The sequence below is a fragment of the Oryctolagus cuniculus genome, chromosome 3 (genome assembly GCF_964237555.1).
Source record: "Oryctolagus cuniculus chromosome 3, mOryCun1.1, whole genome shotgun sequence".
Lineage (NCBI taxonomy): Eukaryota > Metazoa > Chordata > Mammalia > Lagomorpha > Leporidae > Oryctolagus > Oryctolagus cuniculus.
In genome coordinates, this window is record NC_091434.1 from 111,501,250 (window position 1) to 111,525,393 (window position 24,144).

The window sequence follows — 24,144 nt, forward strand, 5'->3', positions numbered from 1 at the left end:
CAGACTAGAACAAATCACACTTCACAGAAATGAAATTTAAGGAAGAAGGAACAAGGATTTGCATAGTGACCTCACTTCAGCTTATGCATAATTTTATAGCTAGAATAGAAAACTTAGAAGGAGTCTGACTCTAGACATTTTAACACTTGAACATAGACTAGAGAAGGAATAAGAGTCACAAAGGAAAATACAAAATGAAAAGAATAAGGGCAAAAGAAAGCTTAATGGCATGAAGACAGAAATTTAACATACTTTTCTTTACTACAAAATAGACAAACATCTTTGCAGTTTTTGTAGTTAGCCATAATTCCCACATTACTGTTTAGTAAGTATTGTTCCTTCATATTCCTTTCCAATTTTATCCTCCTTTTTCTACTATGTATGTGCATAAGATGTACACAATGTCTATCTAGCTTTAATTGCAGTATAATACACAATGTGGAATGCCACCTTTAAATTTTAACACATTTAAGGGCAGCCATTTTACCAGGTGGGTAAGATGCTAGTTGGATGCCTCATAGCATATCAGAGAGCCTGGTTTGATGCCTGACTGCAGCTCTCAGCTCCAGCTTCCTGCTAATACAGACCCTAGGAGGCAGTGGCGATGACTCAAGCAGTAGATTCCGGACACCTACAGGGAATATTTGGGCCTGAGCCCAGCCTCAGCTGTTGTGGACATTTAAGGAGTGAACAACTGATGTGAACTTTCTGACTATCTGTCTCTCAAATTAAAAAATAAATAATTTAAAAATAATTTACCATGATTATTGACCCAAATTCATCCATTAGACTTATGAGTTTCAAGATTGTTTGATATTGGGCCTCTCATTCCCAGGCTTACTACTGTAAATTATGCTGCTATAGGGAGTACTCTCAGCATAAACAGGGGAGAGCATGCTGAAAAAATCAGAAAAAAAGTAAAGATTCTATTTTTATTTATTTGAACATCAGAGTTACAGAGTGAGGAAGAGACAGAAAGTGATTTTCCATCTGCTGGTTCACTCCACATATGGCCATAATGGTCAGGACCCACAAGGAGCTTCATCCAGGTCTCCCACATGGGTGCAGGGGCACAAGCATTTTGGGCCATCTTCCACTGCTTTTCCTGGGCCATTAGTAGGGAGCTGGATTGGAAGTGGAGCAGCCGGGACAGGAACAGGCGCCCATGTGCAATGATGTCACAAATGTTTTTTGGCTTTACTCACTATGCCACAACACCATCCCTGAAAAATAAAAATTTAAAAACAAAAAAGTAAATGTGAGAGATTTAGAAGTTACCTTACAGAGATGGTTGATTCAATAGAATTGGGTCCTGTTTCTCGTACATAATTATAAATATTTTAGCGTTATCTAGTAGGTATGCAGTTATGTGCATGGGGATTTTGGTTTTCTTTTCTTCTTTTTTCTTTTTTGACAGGCAGAGTAGACAGTGAGAGAGAGAGACAGAGAGAAAGGTCTTCCTTTGCCGTTGGTTCACCCTCCAATGGCCGCCACGGCCGGCGCACTGCGGCCGGTGCACCACGCTGATCCGATGGCAGGAGCCAGGTACTTCTCCTGGTCTCCCATGGGGTGCAGGGCCCAAGCACTTGGGCCATCCTCCACTGCACTGCCAGGCCACAGCAGAGAGCTGGCCTGGAAGAGGGGCAACAGGGACAGAATCCGGCGCCCTGACTGGGACTAGAACCCGGTGTGCCGGCGCCACAGGGCGGAGTAGATTAGCCTAGTGAGCTGCGGTGTTGGCTGGATTTTGGTTTTCTACTTTGGAGATGTTTACAAATAAAGAAAACCATATATAATAATAAGATTACACATGTACCCAGAATTAATCAATGTTCATTACATTTTAAAATTTGTATGTATTTATTTATTTTACTTTATTTGAAAAGCAGGGAGACAGAGAGTATTCACACCTCAAATGTATTCACTCCTCAAATGCCCACAACTGCTAGAATTGGTCCAAGCCAAAGTTATCATGCAGGAACCTCATCCAGGTCTCCCACATGGGTGGCAGGGACCCAATTATTTGAGCCATTACCTGCTGCCTCCCAGGATGCACATTAGCATGAAGCTGGAATCCGATGTGGAGCCAGAACTTGAGCCCAGGGACACTGATATGGAATGTGGGTGTTCCAAGTGGTGTCTTTTTTCTTTTTTTATTTTTTTTCGACAGGCAGAGTGGATAGAGAGAGAGAGAGAGAGACATAGAGAAAGGTCTTCCTTTTGCCATTGGTTCACCCCACAATGGCCGCTGCGGCCAGCACACCACGCTGATCCGAAGCCAGGAGCCAGGTGCTTCCTCCTGGTCTCCCATGTGGGTGCAGGGCCCAAGCACTTGGGCCATCCTCCACTGCACTCCCAGGCCACAGCAGAGAGCTGGCCTGGAAGAGGGGCAACCGGGACAGAATCCGGCACCCCGACCGGGACTAGAACCCGGTGTGCCGGCGCCGCAGGCAGAGGATTAGCCTGTTGAGCCACAGCACCGGCCCCCAAGTGGTGTCTTAACTGCTGACCCAAATGCTGGCTCCATGTTTTTTAAAATAAGTCTCCCTTGTACCCTTCTGTAGTCACATGGGCAACCTCTTAATGATACCAACGAATTACAAAACAAGTCCTAAAATAGTTCCCATAAATGATGGTAAAGAGGGATGAGTGTAATTTATAAGGAAAGAATTTACTCTTTAATGGGTTGCTGTATCTAACATAATTGCAATAATACTTTACGTCTATATGATGCTTTATAGTTTGCAAAGTGCTTTTGTGGCCTGTACTCATATAACAAGGGATGTGAGGTAACTGTCAGCCAGGACTGCCCCACCACAAAAAGGGTATGGAATGATGAATACATAAATTTCAGCAGCTAGGGAGGATGCTTACTGGAATAGCATAGAAAATAGTTTTTGGCCTCATTGGGGAATTTTTATCAAGTGACACTTTTCAAGTTTTCTTCATGTTAAAAGGTGAGCAAGATGAATCTCTTTTCTTTGAACCAGTGCAGCTCACAGGCAGGTGAAGGAGGAACAACTTTAGACAGGTTGAAAGAGAAATCAAGCAAATATACTATTAAGAGAAATGGCTCCATCAACCTTCAGCATGAAACTTCAGAGTTTAAACATCTGCATGGGTTGGAGGAGTCAAGTTCTGTTCAATCTGTAACACTCATCTTCATATCATTAGCATCCAGTGCAGTGTTTGGCCAATGTATGCACTTGGTACATCTTGCTGAAATGGAACCACTGCCAGTAACAAACAGATCCTGTTGAAGCAACCTCTCTCTGCCTTCTCATGCAGTTGTAAAATCACTTTTCCCCCTTCAGGCAGAGAATGAACAGCTATTCTGTCAAGTTCACAGGGGCTTTCCTATATTTTCTCCCATAAGGGAATAAATTACATGCCTTTTCCACTGAGGTTAAGACACTAATTCTTCTTATGTAATGTTAAAAAAATAATAAGGCCTATTAGAGACCTAATACTAAGACTAAATAAAAAAGTTTTACTGCCAAGTGGGGAAGCTGGCTCAGGCAGAGCACAGGAAGAGATTTATGAAGACAGAAAGGGGGTAGGTCTTTTAAGGCCAAACCACTACAACTGTCTCTATCCCATACCAGGAAAGTCAAATGCTTGAGTGATGTTGATTGGCTGGCGAGGTCTGGGTTTGATGTTGCATAATTTCAGAGCTGTCGAGGTGTTCTGCTGTACACATGGAGGGCACATGTACCTCATGACCTGCCCAAATGGGGACTGTATCATTTACTTGGGTGTCAGAAGATAACGTGGTTTCACAGGCTTGATGGACTGATCAGAGGTTAGCCTTACACACAATTAACCTAGGGTTCAGAAGCTTCCATTTCTGTCCCTAATAAGATGGTACACCCGCCTTTGTCTCCTGAACTGTGGGGGACTCCTCCCTTTGGCAGTCTTCCTTTCACAAGGCAAAGAAGAATGAACTCTCATTCATTGCTTGCTATGGTAGGAACTCTACTGTGCTTAGAGAAACTTTACAAATGACATTATTTGGGTATCACCACTTGCAGCAGATACCACACAGCTATTAGATGGTAAACCCAGGATTCACAGTCTGGTCTAATCTGGCATTACAACCTTAGTAGAGAGCCACTAAAGCCTGTCAACACCTTCAAAGGGCTCAGTGGCTCTCTTACTACCAATTAATGAGCTGGGCAGCTGGCTATGACATACAGGGCTGGATGTTATCCCAACCCAGACTTCTAGGTCTGACAGATCTTGTGTTAGTTCATTAGATTGAAAGAACAGCAATTTGTCAGAGTCAATGAATGGACCAGCAGCATAAGGTACTCTCGAATGAGGAGGAAAGAGGAAGGAAAAACTAAAGAGGAAACAGTGGAAGGCTGAAAATATTGAGGTTAAAAACACTAGCCATGTTGGATGCTTTGTTGGTGGGAAAAGGGTACAAAAATGCTCTTTATGTTGAAAATTCACTGAGATTCAAATGAGGTAATGCATCTGATATGCTTTAAAAGTATAAAGTGTTATACAGTGTTAAAAGTATAAAGTGTGAGGGATTACTCATGAAAGAAGAAAGTTTTTATAAAAAAAACTTGAAACTTTGGTGGTATTTTTGCCTCTTGAAGAACTGGAGCCATTTTGACACTTGCTTTTTGTTGAAGAAATAACTCATTTATTTTCTATTTGGCAGGATCAAAATTAAACAACAAAATTACCTGTAGGAGAAGAAAGTCGTGGAGTATATGAGGTTCCTTTATCTTTCTCTGAGCTGTGTCCAAGAAGATTGGATAGCAAATTTTAGGGATAATTTGAAATAAAAAGTATGATAATTTAGATGCAATCTAAATTAAACATAAATAGTATGCCTAGACTACTTTATAGTATACTAGACTACTTGGAACTAGTGAAATATTTTTACCTAAAAAATCAATTTTTAAAAAGTATTTATTTGAAGGCAGAGTGACAGAGAAAGAGGGAGAAACAGAGAAAGAAATTTTCCATCCTCTGGTTCATCCCCCAAATGGCTGCAACAGTAGGGGATGGGCCAGGCTGAAGCCAAGAGCCAGGAGACAAAAGCTAGGAGCCCAGAACTCTACATGGGTCTCCCACCTGCATGCCAAGTGCCCAAATACTTGGGCTGCTTTCTGCTGCTTTCCCAGGTGCATTAACAGGGAGTTGGATGGGAAGCCGAGCAGCTGGGACTGGAACCAGTGTTCTGAAATGGGATGCTGATATTTCGAGGTCGTCTGCTGTACACAAGGCCAGCCCCTTAAAAAAATCAATTGTTGTTTGATTTTTTTTTTTTAAGATTTTATTTGTTTACTTGAAAGTCAGAGTTTCGGAGAGGCAGAGGCAGAGGGAGGGAGAGAGAGAGAGGTCTTCCATCTGCTGGTTCACTCCCCAGTTAGCTGCAATGACCTGAGCTGCGCAGATCCAAAGCCAGGAGCCAGGAGCTTCTTCCTGGTCTCCCATGTGGGTGCAGGGGCCCAAGGACCTGGGCCGTCCTCTACTGCTTTCCCAGTCCATAGCAGAGAGCTGGATTGGAAGTAGAGCAGCTGGGACTTGAACCGGTGGCCATATGGGATGCCGGCACTGCAGGCAGTGGCCGTACCCACTACACCACAGCGCTGGCCCCTGTTGTTTGATCTTTTGCAGATATTCCATCTGTTTCCATCTTCTTGTTTTGGTAAACCCCTCCCCCCATTCTCTCATTCTTTTTCTTTCCAATTTGTCATCTCTCCTTGCACTAATTAGAAGAATTGTTATTTTACCATTCCTTTCTCCTAAACTATATCTTTTATCCTTTATGGCATCTGATAAAACATGTGGTTCTTTTAAAAGTTTGTGGAAAAGTGGAATTAAAAGATAAATTTACTTCAGTTCAAAAATTTGAAACCATGTGTGACTTTCCAAAATTTCATAGAAATGCCTACTTTGAAAAAATTATACATGGCTGGCGCTGCGGCTCAATAGGTTAATCCTCCGCCTGTGGCGCTGGCACACTGGGTTCTAGTCCCAGTTGGGGCGCTGGATTCTGTCCCGGTTGCCCCTCTTCCAGGCCAGCTCTCTGCTATGGCCCGGGAGTGCAGTGGAGGATGGCCCAAGTGCTTGGGCCCTGCACCCGCATGGGAGACCAGGAGGAAGCACCTGGCTCCTGGCTTCGGAACAGCGCGGTGTTACAGCCGCAGTGCGCAGGCCGCAGTGGCCATTGGAGGGTGAACCAACGGCAAAAGGAAAACCTTTCTCTCTCTCTCTCTCACTGTCCACTCTGCCTGTCAAAAACAAACAAACAAAAAAAACAAACAAAAAACAACTATACATGAATTTCAAAAATTTTCCATCGAAATCAATTTGCTTTTTCCACTTTCCCATAAAGGTTTTGAAATACTCTTATACTTTCCCTGTGTGTCTGGGAACACATTGTGCCTTCTGTCTTTTATTCTTCCCTTCTGCTTGTTCCTTTATCCATACCCTTACAACCTTAGAAATTCAAGCTTCCACAATTTTAAATCTAGAATATTTTGCTGTTCCTCCAACTAGAGAGTTTAAACTGTCTCTAATTACACCGTTTTCCAGCCCATTTCCTCTCCTTTGCGATGTACATGGAGCACTCAGCACAGTCTGCTGACTCTCCTCGGATCACTTGTGCTATTTTGGTGGAGTGCCCCCTTCCAAGAGTCTCCGGTCAAGCATTTCTTCTGCCAAATATGTGCCACGAGACAGTTGCCCAGTTTTTGTGAGTCTTGGGTATCTCATCAATAAAATGGAGACATTAACATGTGATTGAGGTGGTGGCCACTACATTTGGTGTAGTGGTTAAGAGGCTGCTTGCCTACATCCTATATTGTCGCACCTATTTCAAGTCCTGGTTCTGGGTTCTGACCCAGCTGCCTGCTGATGCATACCCTGGGAGGCAGCATATGATGGCTCAAGTACTTGGGCCCCTGTCATCCTTGTGAAAGACCCAGACTGAACTCAGGGTTTGCAGCCCTGGCCTAGCCAGCGCTGGCAGTTGCAGCCATTGAGGAGTGTATCACCAGATGGATGATTTTCTCTCTCTCCCTCTCTCTCTCAATAAATAAATGTTAAAAATAAATACATTTTAAAGTCTGCCTATCAGTTTTCTTCTTTTTCTTATCTTTGTCCTTCTTTTTAAAGTTTAACTTTTTAAAATACTTTCTCATGGTTTAAAAACCAAAAGGTATACAAAGAAAGAGAGAGGCCGGGGCCGGCGCCGCGGCTCACTAGGCTAATCCTTTGCCTTGCGGCGCCGGCACACCAGGTTCTAGTCCCGGTCGGGGCGCTGGATTCTGTCCCGGTTGCCCCTCTTCCAGGCCAGCTCTCTGCTGTGGCCAGGGAGTGCAGCGGAGGATGGCCCAGGTGCTTGGGCCCTGCACCCCACGGGAGACCAGGAAAAGCACCTGGCTCCTGGCTCCTGCCATCGGATCAGCATGGTGCGCCGACCATAGTGCGCCGGTCGCGGCGGCCATTGGAGGGTGAACCAACGGCAAAAGGAAGACCTTTCTCTCTGTCTCTCTCTCACTGTCCACTCGGCCTGTCAAAAAAAAAAAAAAAAAAAAAAAAGAAATAGAGCAAAATCTCCCAGCAGAACAATGCTCTCCATCTCTCTAAAGTACTATTTCTTACATACATTTTTCTAATATTTAAACATATTTAAATGTGAACATTGTAAGTTCTAAAAATAGTTTAAAATCTATATATTAAATACTATGTATTTAACATGCATAAAATCTGGGTTCCAAAACTATCAGTTTATGAATAATAAGCTAAGACCCACAGAAATTCAGTCTCTTTGCCAAAGGCACTCAGAGAATTAGTAGAAGGGCTTGAATATTAATTACACTTGTCCAGCAGTCTTTGGGGTCTCACATTTAATAGGCTAAAGCAAAAGTTATAACAACCTTGTTTGTTAGGCAAGCAAAGCCCACCCATTCCCCCATTTCTGCTTTATGGGCATAGAAGCCAGGTGGAGTTAGAATCAGTTCTATTAGTCCTTGAGCCCCTGCACCTGTGTGGAAGACCTGGAAGAAGTTCCTGGAGCCTGGCTTCAGATTGGCCCAGCTCTGGCCATTGCAGCCATTTGGGGAGTGAACCAGTGGATGGAAGACTTCTCTCTCTCTTTGCCTCTGCCTCTCTGTAACTCTGCCTTTGAAATAAATAAATAACTCTTTAAAAAAAAAGTTTTCATAACCCCAAAATCAATGTCTAGCACTTTTGCAATCATTTGCAAACATATGCAGAAGAGCAAAACACTTGAGCTGCTCATTGCACACATTTCCAGCCGAGTTTGAAGACAACATTCAGCCTTTTTGATTCAGCCTGCACACTGTATACAAGAGTCCTTCTTCCATCTATTTACCACCATGTTTCTCATAGTTTTGGTCTTTTTTGGATGATACTGCTACCTAAAATGGCCTCCAAGCATCATGCCAAGTGCTGTGTAGTTTTCCTAAGCACAGCAAGGCTTAAGGAGAAAATATATGTTAGATAAGTTTCATCTACACATGAGTTATCATGCTGTTAGCTCTGAGTTCCATGTTTAGTTCTAAGATTTATTTATTTATTTGAAAGGCAGAGTTACAAAGAGAGATCATCTATTAGCTGATTTACTCTCCAAATGGCCACAACAGTTTGGGCCTGGGCCAGGGCAAAGCCAGGAGCCTAGAACTCAATATGGATCTCTTATGAGGGAGATAGGAGCCCAAATCCTTGGGCCATCTTTTGCTGCTTTCCCAGGTGCATTAGGAAGGAGCTGGGTCAGAAGTAGAGCAGCCAGGACTTGAACCAGAGCTGGTATGGGATACCTGCATTGTAGGCATCAGCTTAGCTCATTGTGCCACAACTTTGGCCCCAGGAATCCAACCTTTTATTTCCTCTAGGAGTAATAGCTTAGCACTATGAATTCAAGTCTGGAATAACTTCATACTACATAACTACCATGAATAATGAAGACTGGCTATATTTTAGAGCAGAAGACATGAATTCAAATTCTCCCATTATGTCTTAGTTTTTGGTGTATGTTTAACTTTTACTTAAATATGAGAGTTGTGCTATCATATCCTGTATTCTCGAGATAAAAACTGCATTTTGGGGACTACTGTTGTAACACAGCAGGTTAATCTGCCATCTGCAATACTGGCATCCCATATCACAGCACCGGTGTGAGTCCTGCAGTTCCATTTCTAATCCAGCTCCCTGCTAATGTGCCTGGGAAAGTAGTGGAAGATGACCCAAGTTCTTGTGCTCCTGTCACCCATATTGAACACTGGATGGAGTTTCACGCTCCTGACTTTGGCCTGGCCCAGCTGCAGCTATTGTGGCTACTTGGGGAGTGAACCAGCAGATGGAAGATAGCTCTATCTTTCTATCTCCTTCTCTCTCTTCCTTCCTCTCTCACTGTCACTCTGCCTTTCAAATAAATAAAAATAATTCTTTTAAAATAAACTACATATTTTATAGGGTGCAAAAATGGCTCCTAAGCACATATTTGGAGAGGTACCTAAGCAGAAACGGCTGTTGCTCTCTGTGGCTTAAATATTTTGCTAACTGCATAGCCTCTGATTCACTCATGAGGTAACATTGCTGATATATGAGTAACTACCAGGATTTGAAGTTTCTTCAGGAATATTTCTATCTTTCATTAGTATTCAAGAAAATATTTACAGTCATCAGTAGATAATTATGAGTACATATAACTATCACCAACCTGGATCTCTATTTTAACAGTCAGAAAATACAGCTTTTGTGTTAATTACAAAGAAAATCAAAGCTTTCTTGACAAGTTTTTACTCAAAATCCCAAGTTTTGCCACCAAAAATTGATACTTTAAGAATGGGTATAATCCCTTGTGTCTGTTTAAAAGCATATATTTTCAAGAAGGTCAACGTATTAACATTAACCAGTTCCTTATCGTCACTTTATACCCTTTTGGACAATTGTAGACAAAGAAAACTGGCTTCTTAGACCTCAGTGTGAATGTATTAGCCAGATGTTTTCCTGATCATACAGGTTCTACCAAAAGAGGATGAAGGAGGAATATGGCTAAGTGGGTATATATAAGAGTTCGTAAAGAGATGGTAGGCTAATCATTCAGTCCAAACTGCCTGTTATGGGTTGAATCACATCTTCCTCCCAAAAATGATCTGCTGAATTCTTAACCCTCAGTACTTCAGAAAGTGGCTTTACGTGGAGATAGTATCTTCACAGAGGAAATCAAATAAAAATATGATCATTGGGATAGGCTGCAATCCATTATGACACAAGCACAGGGAGAATGGCAAGTGACCATGCAGGCATAGGTTGTGGGAATGCAGCAGGAGCCCAGGAAGGCCAAAAGTAACCAGTAAACCACTAGAAACTGGGGATGAGCATGGCACAGATTCTCCCTCATGGTCCTCAGAAAAAAACAGCCCTACCTACACCTTGACCTAGGACTTCTAGGCTCTGGAACTGTAAGATAATAAATATCTGTGATTTAAAGCCATCCAGTGTGAGCCACTTGGTTATATAGCATTCTTAGCAATCAAATACACAGTTCATCATTGGTTAAAGAATAAAATGAACCCTCACTGTGGCTTCTTGTTCTGCTCTATTCCCACAAAATAAAAAAAAAAATTTTGCTTAGAAACTAGCCATGATGAACCAAATGTTGCCCAAGATCATGAAACTACAGCCTAAATGTTTCACAAACACAAACAAATCTGATTCTTCAAAACCTCTTACAAAGGATGGGTCACTCCCAGGCCATTTAAGTCACAGACTACTGTACTGGAATTTTCCATATAATAAGCTTATATCACTTGATGTATTGCATGCTGTTGTGTCTTGGGAATTGCCAAATTAAAGCAGGGAGAGAAAGAGAGAGAGTGAGTTCTGGTGGGAGAGCAGCAGGGGTCTTCAGAGAAAGTGTAGTGTTGAATGCATTTTGTTACCTACTCTGGGTTCTAATTACAACTTTCTTTCTCTTGTGCAAGCAAATCCATTTGGAACTATTTTGGGCTTAGCGTGGGCATCATTCTTTGTACTCTGCTTCATCCCCATGGTTTCCCTATTGATGGGAAATTGCTAAAGAACAAAGATAAGAACTAAATGAAAGTAGCTTTAAAGAAAATTTAAAAGACTCTGTCTCCATTGAACTATATACTTTCAGTAACATGTTCATGAGTTATTTTACTTCTCCACTGGACATTTCTTGAAAGTGATCCTTGCAATACCTACATGAATTCTATGATTATGATAATTATTGTGCTCTTTGCATAACAACTTGCCAAGTGTTGTCACCTCACTGTGTGGGATGGGGTTCAGCAAGAAATCAGGGCCCATGTCAGTTGGTTCAGTTGAGGCATTTCATACCAAGAAGGAAGGGCAGGGAGCCAAATGTGGAAAGGAAGGGCATCCCAGACAGTAGCAATAGTAGGAAGCCTCTATTATTCATCTATGGGGCTGAAGAGGTTGAAAGAGGAGGTAGGTTAACAGAGCCAGGGAGCCACTGCCTATGGCTAGAAGAACAATAACTGTAGAGGAATAGTAACCTTCTTGGAGAAGTTGCTGGAATTAAAGAGGGGGGATGGATGTTAGATTCTCCTTTTATTCTTCTACCCAAATTATGATTCCACTTTATCTTTTTATCTTTACTGTATTGTCCTAACTCCTTTTAGCCATGGGCAAATGAGTCTAGGAAAGGCAGCTAGCAGAAATCAACATCCTGCCCCTTAGAACCAGAGAATGGCAAGTGATGAATGGAACTGGGATCAAGGAGGCAAGTGCAAAGCTTGTGCAAGATGTTATGAGTATTTTGGGTTTGGGGCAGCAAAAGATCAAAGCAGGTCTGGAAAGCCAAAACGAGGTCTGGACAAGGTCAGTAAGGTCTAAGAGCATTGCATACAAAACAGAGAGTCATACACAGGAGTGGTGTCAGTAGAGGAGACTAGCACATACACACCATAAATTATAAATAGAGAATCATAAAACAGCCTTCTGTAGATCAGAGGAAAGAAGATGGTGTAGATTTTCAGGATAATTAGACTATATCAATGAGATGAACATCCACACATACAAGGAAGTAACAGACTTCCAGAGGTACAATTCATTACTCACATATAGGATTCCTTGCAAATAATTAGTTAGAAATGTAGGCATGAGACTGTAAAAATTTGCTTTTAGTTTTTACCAATACCCTTGCTGTTTACATTTAATTTTTATAAGTTATTTATTTTATTTGAAATAAATAAGGTTGAGAGAGAGAAACAGATAGAGATCTCCCATCTACTGGTTCATCCTCGAGTGCCTATAATAGCTGGGGTTAGGCCAAACCAAAACAAGGAAAAAGGAACTCAATCCAGGTCTCCTACACAGGAGACAGGGACCAAAGTAGTGGAGTCGTTGCCTGCTACCCAGTGTGTGCATTACCAGGAAGCCAGAACCAGGAGCCAAAGCAGGCGCTCAAACCCAGGCACTTCAAAATGGGGTGCAAGAGTCCCAAGTAGCACCTTAACCACTAGGCCTACCTAGTGTCTCCCTCCCATTTTACGTTTTTTTGAACATCCCAAGTTAACATCAACATTTTTTGGAAATTTTGTTTTGAAATTGTGGATATTAGTTTATTGTCACTCTTCTTTCTCTTGAGATTATAAAGAAAAGTGAAAGCTATTTCAATTTTTTGATGATCTGAAATCTCAAAATAGGACATTCCTATCTGATGCTCAGAAGGCACTTATTTGCCAAGAAGGCAAAGATGATAGAGAATAAACAAAAGCAGGAATCATTAAATCCATGAACAGAATGAAACCATACACATAGACTGATACAAATTACAAACTTGTCAAAATTTTTTTAAAGACTTATTTATCTTGAAAGTCAGAGTTACAGAGAAGGTGGGGAGAGACTGGGTTGGGAGAGAGACAGATCTTCCATCCACGGTTCATTCACCAGATAACTGTAAGGGCCAGTGATAAGCTAGGCTAAAGCCAGGAGCTATATCTGGGTCTCCCATATGGAGGGCAGGGGCCCAAACACCTGGGCTATTTTCCTCTGCTTTCCCAGGCCATTAGCAAGGAGCTGGATTGGAGACACAAAATGCAGCCATGTAGGATGCTGGCATCACAGGTGGCAGCTTAACCCACTATGCCACAATGCTGGCCCCTCTCTTACATTTTCTTTCTTATATTATTTGTGTGTCATTCATGGTAGTTAACTATATTGGGGCTTGAGTAAATTCTTTCTTATTTATTCCATGTAACATCATATGAAAAAAAGTTACATAGATACTTTAGAAGTGATTGCAGGCTGGTGCTGTGGCTCACTAGGCTAATCCTCCGCCTGTGGCGCCGGCACACCGGCTTCTAGTCCCGGTTGGGGCGCCGGATTCTGTCTCGGTTGCCCCTCTTCCAGGCCAGCTCTCTGCTATGGCCCGGGAGTGCTGTGGAGGATGGCCCAAGTGCTTGGGCCCTGCACCCGCATGGGAGACCAGGATAAGCACCTGGCTCCTGCCTTCGGATCAATGCGATGTGCCAGCTGCAGCGCGCTGGCTGCAGCGGCCATTGGAGGGTGAACCAACGGCAAAGGAAGACCTTTCTCTCTGTTTCTCTCTCTCACTGTCCACTCTGCCTGTCAAAAAAATAATAAAAAAAGAGAAGTGATTGCAATTATTTATGAGTCAATTCAAAAGAAAAAGAAGGGTGGGCATTGTGGGGCAGTAGATTAAGCTGCCATTTGGTATGTCTGCATCCCATATATTGGAGTGTAGTTTCAAGTTCCAAATCCTCTGTTTCAGATCTAGCTTCATGCTAATACACCTGGGAAGGCAACAGATGATGGCTCAAGTGCTTGGGTTGCTACCACCCAAGTGGGAGACCTGGATGGAGTGCCTGCCTCCTAGCTTTGGCCTGACCCAGCTCTAACTATTGCATGCATTTGAGGAGTTGAATCAGTGATGGAAGATCTCTCTCTCTCTCTCTCTATCTTTCAAATAAAGATAAAAAATCGTTAAAAATGAAAAAAATTATTATAACAATCCATTTAAAAATAATCTCTATGAATCCACAGAAGCTTATTTAGATAACTATACTGAAAATTATTCCTTGCCTTTAATTAAATCCATTGAAAAATTTAAAAATAATTTTTACTAATCAAGTGCCTTTTGGTGGGATTTAAATTAATATGTGTAAGAGAAGCCTCTTTCACCAATAACACAGTCGTCGTGCAATAATTAGATGTATTTTGCTTACTCTCTCATTTATCACAAAAATGTGCTTTTTGGAAAGTAATAATGGAGGCATGTAGAATTACAGAAATACAAGTGTATATAATTATCACAAAAATGAGGCCAAAGGACTATTCAGATATAATGAGGTGCTGTAGCTGTGATTATCTAGGTAATAGATAAAATCCATTCACCTAGAAATTGTTAGTGAGGATCAAATATGTGCAGATATTAGACTAGGCTCTAAGAACATACAAATAAACCATAGTTTCTGGCTTCAGGGAGTTATATATAAAGAAAATCTAACAATAGGGCTATGAGAGTGACTACTAGCAGGTAGCCATAGATAGCACAAAGGCAAGGTGTCCCTGGACAAGAGGTGGCTAGCCAGCCTCCAAACTCAGAGTTCCCAGATCTGAGCCTCTGGATCTTGGCTAGCGTAGGCCCAACCTTTGGCTTCTTGCCCATGGCCAGTTCCAGCCTGGTCTCCCCCCTTGAGCCAACATCATGCTGTAGTATACACAGCCACACCTCCTGCTTACCACTCACTCCCAGGTCTCAAGGGCACCCTTTATGAGCTGGAATACACTCTACTTCCCACTTCTTTTCCCACATCAAAAGACCATGTAGTCCTGTGAATTACATTTCTTATTCTTTTTTCTTGTAAAGATTTATTTATTTCATTCAAAAGGCAGAGTGATGGGGAGGCAGGGCGGGGGAGAGACAGAGAGAGATCTTCTACCCTCTGGTTCAAACCCAAAATGCTCAAGCAGAATCTTTTTTTTTTTCTTTTTAAGATTTTATGTATTTTTTTTGAGAGACAGAGTTATAAACAGACAGCGTGAGAGATATAGAGAAAGGTCTTCCACCCACTGGTTCACTCCCCAAATGGCCACAATGGCTGGAGCTGGGCTGATCTGAAGCTAGGAGCCAGGAGCTTCCTCTAGATCTCCCACAGAGGTGCAGGGACCCAAGCACTTGGGCCATCTTTCACTGCTTTCCCAGGCCACAGAAGAGAGCTGGATTGGAAGTGGAGCAGCCAGGACTTGAACCGGGTCCATATGGAGTGCTGGCACCGCAGGTGGTGATTTTACCTGCTCCGCCACAGTGCGGGGGGGGGGGGGGGGCAGGTGGCATCTTAAGCATATCAAATGACCACACCTCTACATCTCCTGATTTGATTTGCTCTACTACAATGATCCAGCAGCAAGCAAAAGGCCCCTCCTTCCAAAACGGGTTGTTCTCTTTTCCAGTACTCTGTGATGGGTACTGCTTGTCTGCATACAATGGTTCTCAAAGTTGGCTGGGCTCTGGAGTCAGGTGGGGAAGTTTTTAAACACAGATTCCTCATGAACCAAAATTTCCAGAAGTAGGGCTGGGACGATCTAAATTTCTAACAAGTTCTCCTGGTGGCTCTTTCCTGTTAGTCTGGTTTTAGTCGAGGGACCAGGGTTTTGAAATTACAAGGTAAAATCCAAGTACACAAAGTCATTCTTCCCTGGTACACAGCCTAGAATCATTACCCATGTCTTAAATACCCAGAGTTTTTTATTTTAATCCTATGTCACTGCACCTGTTCTTCTCTTCTGAAGGGCCTTTCATCTCCTTTACTACCCTGAAAAGCATTCCCTAATCTCTCAGTTGACAGTCCTCCTCTGCTTCTACGGCTTTCTCATGGTGTACTTTGGTTTTTCACCTGTCTATTTCCCTTACTGCACTTTGACTCCTTTAAGGGGTGGGACTGCAAATTACTCATCTCTTTAATCTCAGGAGTCCATCTATGTTCCTGGTTCATAAGTGGCACATATAATTAATAAATGAATGAACAGAGTCCTAGTTATATCATGATAAAGAATTAGCTATGTATGAGGCCATTTTTCTTTATGAACTGAATAATTATATACATTCCATTAAAATATTAATTATAGATTGTACAAGCTCATCAGCAATTGAGATAAAATGCAAACTAAAATAAACAAATGCTACTGCAAAAAAAGTAGTGATTTCTTTTTCCAGTGAAGGACTGATTGAATCATTAAACATTTAGATTAATGCAATGTTTGGCAGATTTCCAGTGTTTTTATTTTTCATTTACCTTTCTGATCATTTGTGGTCTGACATTAAAATGCACACATATGGCACATCACTTTTTTTCAGGCAGTGATTTTTTTCAGTGCATTTCTTTGTTTAATGTATTTACAGTATCCTTTTCCTCAATGTTGGTAGTTTTTAAAATAAAAATACAAACCCCTACTAAGCAAGAAATTGTTTAGTTGTATCACTGTACAGTATAAGGTAAACGTAAGTGGAATTTTTAATGGACCTATTTTTTTTCTTGTTTGCCTTACATTCATTACCCTTCTTGGGTACTTAACACCTACTTTCTCTTTTGTGAATGTACTCTCTGTTCATGTGGTTCTTTTCGGAGGTGGAGTTTGTGATAAGAATGGGACATGTTGGGGCTGGCACTGTGGCGTAGTGGGTGGAGCTGCTGCCTACAGTGCCGGCATCCCATGTTGGCGTGGGTTCGAGTCCTGGCTGCTCCACTTCTGGTCCATCTCTCTGCTATGGCCTGGGAAGGCAGTAGAAGATGGCTCAAGTCCTTGGGCCCCTGCATGCACGTGGAAGACCCAGAGGAAGCTCCTGGCTCCTGGCTTCCAATCGGTGCAGCTCCGGCCGTTGCAACCAACTGTGGAGTGAACCAGCGGATGGAAGACCTCTTTCTCTCTCTCTGCCTCTGCCTTGCCCTCTCTGTAACTCTGACTTTCAAATAAATAAATAAATCTTTAAAAACAAAAACAAAAACAAAAAAACAAAAAAGGACATGTGATCCAAGCTTGGTTAACTAGACACACAGTGCTATCCTCAGGAAGGGCACCTGATTCAATTCAGCCAATGAGTTAGATCCTAGGTCTTTGTTGGGATCTGGGAGAAAGGTGTACCCTTTCCCTGGGTTCGTTCAACTGTTCAAATACAAAACGTGATCACCAGCACTTGAGCAGCACTGCCCGAGAATGAAGCCGACACAGAAGCAAGCAGAGTCAAGGGACAAAGAGAGACAGATTCTGATGACTTTTTTTGAGCCTTTGTATCTAGCTATGCCTGAATCCAATGTGTCCCTTAGAATTTACACTTATCAGAGCTTCACTCATTCGAAAGAAAAACATTCCTTTTTATTCTTATCCTGGTTTGAGTTTGGTTTCTCTCATGTATTAGCAAAAGACCACTGGGACAGTATGCCATCCTTGAATTTGCTATTTTCCAGAAGAATTATGTAGATTTTCATTGTAGCTTTTACCTTCTATGAATTTTAGTTTGTTGTCAGATCCTAAATCACTCCTCTGAGTGCCAATTACCCTGTTTGCTAAACCAGGGAGCTATAATGTCCCTTCTGCAAAACTATTGTTTTGTGAAATACTCTAGAATATCTGATACAGTATTAGATAATCAGCTGCTATTTAAGGATTGTAATTCCCTAGGCAAATGCTGTAATAGCACAGGTTGTGTGTCAGCAGCTTGGGTGGGGGAAGGAAGTAGGAGGAGAAAGTTTGATAATTTTCATTTTAGATAAATTAAAAAGTCAAAAAATTATAATTCATCTTATTATAATTATCAGCTTCTTCTATAATTGGAACACTTATTTCAGACATGTGAGAAATGTCACAGTCGTCAGAGTTACCAAAGGATGAACACAGATGCGTCAGGCAAAAATGTACTCTCAGTTCACTTTCTTCTCCTCAGACCAGGACCAACTGCAGTTTCAGATTGAAATGAGAAGGCTGAGCATTGTTCAAATGTGTGTTTTGAAGAGAATGGCAATGCCTGAGACAGAAGTAAGGGGAAAAATGACTATTTTAAAATTTTGACTGTTCTAAAAGTAGAAATAGTTTTAATAAGAACAATAGGATTTGCTATACCAAATGAAATGTATAAATAGGGCCACACTGTAATCTCAAACAACTATGAATGAACTTCTTTCTCTTTCTCTCTTTGAAAAATAATCAAGATACTCTTTCTTGGAATACTTTTTTTCCCTTCAAGTTTGCAAGGTTGCAAGGCTAATGCCTGACTTCCAGTACACTTACAACTACCGAAAGGCACTGCAACTTACTGTTTTTGTTTTCTCTCTCATGTCCATATTTTCAAGTTTTAGATATTGACACTTAAATAAATGGCCTATTCCTAACATAGACTGGATTTGTTCAGGCTGAATTATCCTATAACTATAAGTATTTAAGTTATGACATTTGCATTGGATTTTCAGTCTGCACAACTTCTCAGCAATTTCCTCCCTACCTCATTAGATTTTCTTCAGGTTATAAAATTAATGTATGTTCATTTTAATAATACAGAGTTATAGTGAGAAAGGTAATAATGTCCAGCTCCAATCTCGTCCTTCCAGGTTCCCACTGTTTAGTGCACAATGTTCCATAGCATCTCTAAGCTTATACCGCATATACATATACACATGCAGGGCCCACCTTTCCTTCCTCCCTCTCTTATCTCTGTCCCCACCCCTTTCAGTGTAGTTTTCCAAGTGTTAGATCATGCTTCAAAGGTCATAGACTGGTAGCCTACAGTCTACATACAGCAGGGAAGTTTTTTTTGGTTTTTGTGGAATGTTGGGGGAAATTTAATACGAGAAGCTGAAAGCTCATAATCCTCAGGCCTACATGGTGATGCTAATATTGATGCTGATGGGTTTTCCTGCTCACCTGTCCTCTCCATCCCCTGCTTTTTATACCTTCCTTAATCCACCTTTCTATATTGCTGGCCTAACAACCATAAATATTTGAGTTTATAGTGTTTGGATATTATTTAGCCACTTATTTTTTGCATTTGTCATTATATCATGTATTATCAATGAGAATTAGATTCAGTTGCATACAACCTAACATGCCAAACTTCAGTGACTTAAACATTGAGTTCATTTTTTTTTTCTCATTTAAAATAAACCTGGAGGTGAGTAGTCTAAGGCTAATATGGCACTCCAGGGTCATGAGGGTCCACGGCTCCTTCTTTCGACCTTCCTCAGGACATGCTGAGAAGTTCTGTTTACTCCTCTGTATTTCAGGCAGAAAGGTGGAGAGGAAAAAATGAGGCACCACCTAATTGAATCAACTTAAAGATATTTTCCAGAAGTTCTACCAGATACTTTTGCTTATAATTTACTGGCAAGAACTTAATCACACAGCCACACCCAGCTGCTATGGGGATTTAGACATGTATTTTGGCTGAGCACGTAGCATCTGAACAAAATCCAGGTACTGTTACTAAGGAAGAAGTGGAAGGATCAGCCTCTACTCCCCCTAGGTTAATATACACATATGGAAAAGACTGCTAGTTGCACCTCAAGAGTCAGTCTTGCTCTTCGGCACTCAGAGAGCTCCTTGAGATGTACCTGGCCGTAGTAACATTTGGAATAAAAGGTGTATTTCTAAATCTGATTTTTTTCCTTTTTGATTTTTATTTTTTTCTTCTTTTTTGTTCTGTTTTTTTTTTCTTTTTTCGTTTTTCTTTTATTTTTTCTAAATCTGATTTTTAAAATAACTCTTCAACATCATAATCTTCTTTCTCTCTGACATCAATATTTTTATTTCTTTAGGATTCACCCAAATTATGTTTTCAGGTGTAATAGTAAGAGGGCTTCAAAAAGTTCATGGAAAAATGAGTATTATGTAAGGTCTATGCATGGATTTAAACATTCTTTGCACTAAAATTAATTGATCTTTTAATTAAATTTCCACAAACTTTTTCAAGCCTTTTTTTTTTTAAGATTGATTTATTTATTTGAAAGTCAGGGCTACACAGAGAGAAGGAGAGGCAGAGAGAGAGAGAGGTCTTCCATCTGTCGCTCCCCCTCTTCGTGGAGGAACGACACTAAGCCCTGCCTAGGCTTCCTATCCGAGTCACGGCACCATTATGTCGCTCCCCGTCTTCGTGGAGGAACGACACAGGACCCTGCGCTGTTCTTTGGTCTGCTCGGCCCTCCCCGGGTTTGCTGCTGGTTCTTCCCGGGTTGGCTGCTGGTCCTTCCTGGGTTGGCTACCGTCCCTTCCACCTCCGTGGAAGGGCAGTTCCCCCTGCCACATTCCCCACTTCCGCGGGGGAGTGGCACACTGCTGGCCGGCTCTCTCGGGGGCTGCACAGGTGTTCCTTCAGGTAGATGTTCCTCTTAGATGTTCCTGGTGCATGCCGTCTCTCTCCTCCTTTATAGTCCTCTTCCACCAATCCCAACTCTGCTACCCACACGCCGAGTACGCTGCTCTCCTCCAATCAGGAGCAGGTCCCACAGTTTATTGGTTGAACTGGAGGCAGCTGTGTAGAAGCTGTTTCCCTTCTCAGCGCCATATTGTGGGAAAGCAGATGCATAGAATAAGTCTTAATTCCAGTAACTTAGTCTAGTCCGAGTTGCTCCCAGTTGCTCCCCACATCCATCCACTAGTTCACTCTCCAATTGGCTGCAATGGCTGGAGCTATGCCGATCCAAAGCCAGGGGCCAGGAGCTTCCTCTGGGTGCAGGGGCCCAAGGACTTGGGCCATCTTCTATTGTCAAGCCTTCTTGTGCATGTGAATTTTAAATTGCAATGGGGCCAGCACTGTGGCATAGTGGGTAAAGCTATCCCCTGCAGTGCTGGCATCCCATATGGTCGCTGGTTTCCAATTTAGGCTGCTCTGCTTCTGATCAGCTCTCTGCTATGGCCTGGAAAAGCAGCCGAAGGTGGCCCAAATCCTTGGACCCTTACACCTGTATGGGAGACCCAGAAGAAGCTCCTGGCTCCTGGCTTTGGATTGGCCCAGCTCTGGCCATTGCAGCCATTTGAGGAGTGAACCAGTGGATGGAAGCCCCCTCCCACCCCCCCACCCCCCGCCTCTCTGTAACTCTGCCTTTCAAATGAATAAATAAATCTTTTTTTTTTTTTTTTTTTTTTGACAGGCAGAGTTGGACAGTGAGAGAGACAGAGAGAAAGGTCCTCCTTCCGTTGGTTCAACCCCCAGATGGCTGCTATGGCTCGCACACTGCGACAATCCGAAACCCAGAGCCAGGTGCCCCTTCCCGGTCTCCCATGCAGGTGCAGTGCTCAAGCACTTGGTCCATCCTCCACTGCCCTCCCGGGCTACAGCAGAGAGCTGGACTGGAAGAGGAGCAACCGGGACAGAATCCGGCGCCCCAACTGGGTCTAGAACCCGGAGTGTCGGTGCCGCAGATGGAGGATTAGCCTAGTGAGCCGTGGCACCGGCCATAAATAAATCTTTAAAAATATTGTAATAATTATTGCTATATAACCTTCCAGGAGGGTGTGGTGATCTACATTCTTAGCATGTCCACTTTCCCATACATTTATCAATTTGGAATTTTTTCTCCAAGTATTTTCTTCCTTTTCTATTGCTTTAAAAATACTTTTAGACATTGAAAATTCAAATATTTTCCCAAATTTTCTTCTGATACATTTATAGTTTTGTTTTCTACTTAATGCAACTTATTGGCTCAATCAATAAATATTTATTGAGCACTTATTATATGCCAAGACCTCATTAAATTCTCATGGGAGCATTTTCTGGCTGAGAGACTAAACAAATGAACCAAAAACTAGCTAAGACATTTCCCTGAAGGAATATACAGGCTAGAAAGCTAGGCAGGCCACCTACGACTGGGTGGACAGAAAAGGGTTGCCTGAGCAGTGACTGATTCCAGAACAGCTAAGGAAGGTGCAGGTGGGACTGGCTTGATGTGTGTGACCAGCAGCAACAAGGCTCACGTGGCTAACCAATCAGGGGAAGAGACCAGCTGGAGAGGGAGGTGGGTACCATGAAACTCAGGACTTTGCAGACCACAAGAAGCAGTGCCAAGTTTACCTTAGAAGGGAGTTTTTACTGCATCTAGAATTTTTTTGCATTATGTTGCATTTTAAATAAATTATTTATTCTTTGTAGGAATGAAGAGTCCAGGGTGTTACACAATCTTACCTAATTCCAAACATTCTAGAAAATATATTTTCAATTGATATTAAAAATATAATCAATGTTTTTAACAACGTTCATTTTCATCTTGAAAGGCAGAGAGGGAAAGAGAAAGAGAGAGAGAGAGAGAGAGAATTTTCCCTCTGTTGGTTTATTCCCTAAACACCTACAACAGCCAGGGCTGAAACCAGGAGCCCAAAACTCAATCTGGTTTTCCCATGTGGGTGATAGGGACCCAAGCACTTGTGCTATTATCTGCTGCCTCCCAGGAGGCATTAGCAAGAAGCTGGATTGGAAGTGGTATAGCCTGGATTTGAACTGACACTCCATTATGAGACACAGGCATCCCAAGTGATGGTTTAACCTGCTTTGTCATTATGTCTGCCTCATAGAGAGTGAGATTTTTTTTTTAATTTTATTTTTTAAATTTATTTGAAAGGCAGAGAGACAGAAAGAAGGCGAGATACAGAGAGATAGAGAGAGATCTTTTATCTGCTGGTTCACTCCCAAATGCCTGCAATATCCAGGGCTGGACCAGGCTGCGGCTATGAGCCAGAAATTAAATCTGGGTCTCCCATGTGAATGACATCCAGGTACTTGAGCCATCATCTCCTGCCTCCCAGAGTGCATATATTTTTAATATTTATTTATTTATTTGAAAGGCAGAGTTACAGAGAGGCAGAGGCAGAGAGAGAGAGAGAGAGGTCTTCCATCTTTCGGTTCACTCCACAAATGGCAGCAACGGCCACAGAGCTGGGCCTATCTGTAGCCAGGAGCAGGAGCTTCTTCTGGGTCTCCTACACGGGTGCAGGGGCACAAGGACTTGAGCCATCTTCTACTACTTTCCCAGGCCTTAGCAGAGATCTGGATAGGAATTGGAGCAGCTAGGACTTAAACCAGTGCCCATGTGGGATGCTGGCAGCAGGTGGTCACTTTACCCATTATGCCACAGTGCAGGCCCCTCCCAGAGTGCATAATCACAGGAAACTGGAATCAGTTGGTATTTGAATCCAGGCACTCTGATATGGGATATGGATATTTCAAGTTATCTTAACTGCTGCACCAAATTTTTGCCCCTATAATGAGTATTTTCACCCTAGTGTCTTAGGTGAAACTGCTGTAACAAAATACCATATGTTTATAAACAACAGACTGTTATTTCTCACAATTCAGTAGGTTCGAAAGTCCAAGATCAAGGTGTGGACAGGTTCCATGTCTGGTGAGGGTCTGCTTCCCAGTTCTTGCTGTGTCCTCACATGGTGGGAAGGGTGAGGGAGTTTTTTGGGTTCCCTTCTATAAGGGCCCTAATTGCACTCAAGAAGGCTCTACCCTCATGACCTAATCACCTGTCAAAAGTCCCACCTCTAACATCATCACCTTAATGGGGATGCTTTCAGTCTATAGTCCTAAAGGATGTGTTCCTTGAATAAAGTCTTCCTAGAACTTCACTGTAAAACCATGATAGCAGTTCGTAAATCGCACATGAAAATCAGCTTTATTTACAGTCATATAATATTTTGGACCAAAAATACAGCCCTAGCGGAGCAGACATTTTATTCCCGGGACTTGACCCTGAAGAAATTACTTTTGACCAATTCCAAAAATTAAATCTACCCAAAAAAGGGCAAGATAACCCACCAATGAAGACACTGAAAAGAATGCCACGAGGCCAGCCTTGTGGAATAGCAGGTTAAGCCACCTCCTGTGGCGCTGTCATCCCATATGACCACTGGTTCGAGTCCTGGCAACCCCACTTCTGATCCATCTCCAAGCTAACATCCCAGGAAGCAGTGGAAGATGGTCCAAGTCTTTGGATCCCTGCCACTGTCGTGGGAGACCCAGATACAGTTCCTGGCTCCTGGTTCCAGCCTTCCACAGCCCCGCCAATTGCAACTATTTGAGAAGTGAACCAGCAGACAGAAGATCTGTCTGTCTATCTGTCTATCCCTCTCTCTCTGTAATTCTGCCTTTCAAATAAA

The 24,144-nt window shown here is 42.3% G+C and overlaps 1 long non-coding RNA gene across 1 annotated transcript in view; it reads right to left on the reverse strand.

The window, feature by feature from the left end:
- Positions 1–918: 918 nt before the first annotated feature.
- The window catches only part of LOC138849008 (uncharacterized), a 28,827-nt gene continuing 5,601 nt past the window's right edge, over positions 919–24,144 (reverse strand). Inside the window, exon 2 of the long non-coding RNA XR_011387320.1 lies at positions 919–1,223. This is a non-coding gene — a long non-coding RNA (uncharacterized lncRNA). The remainder of the gene's footprint in view (positions 1,224–24,144) is intronic.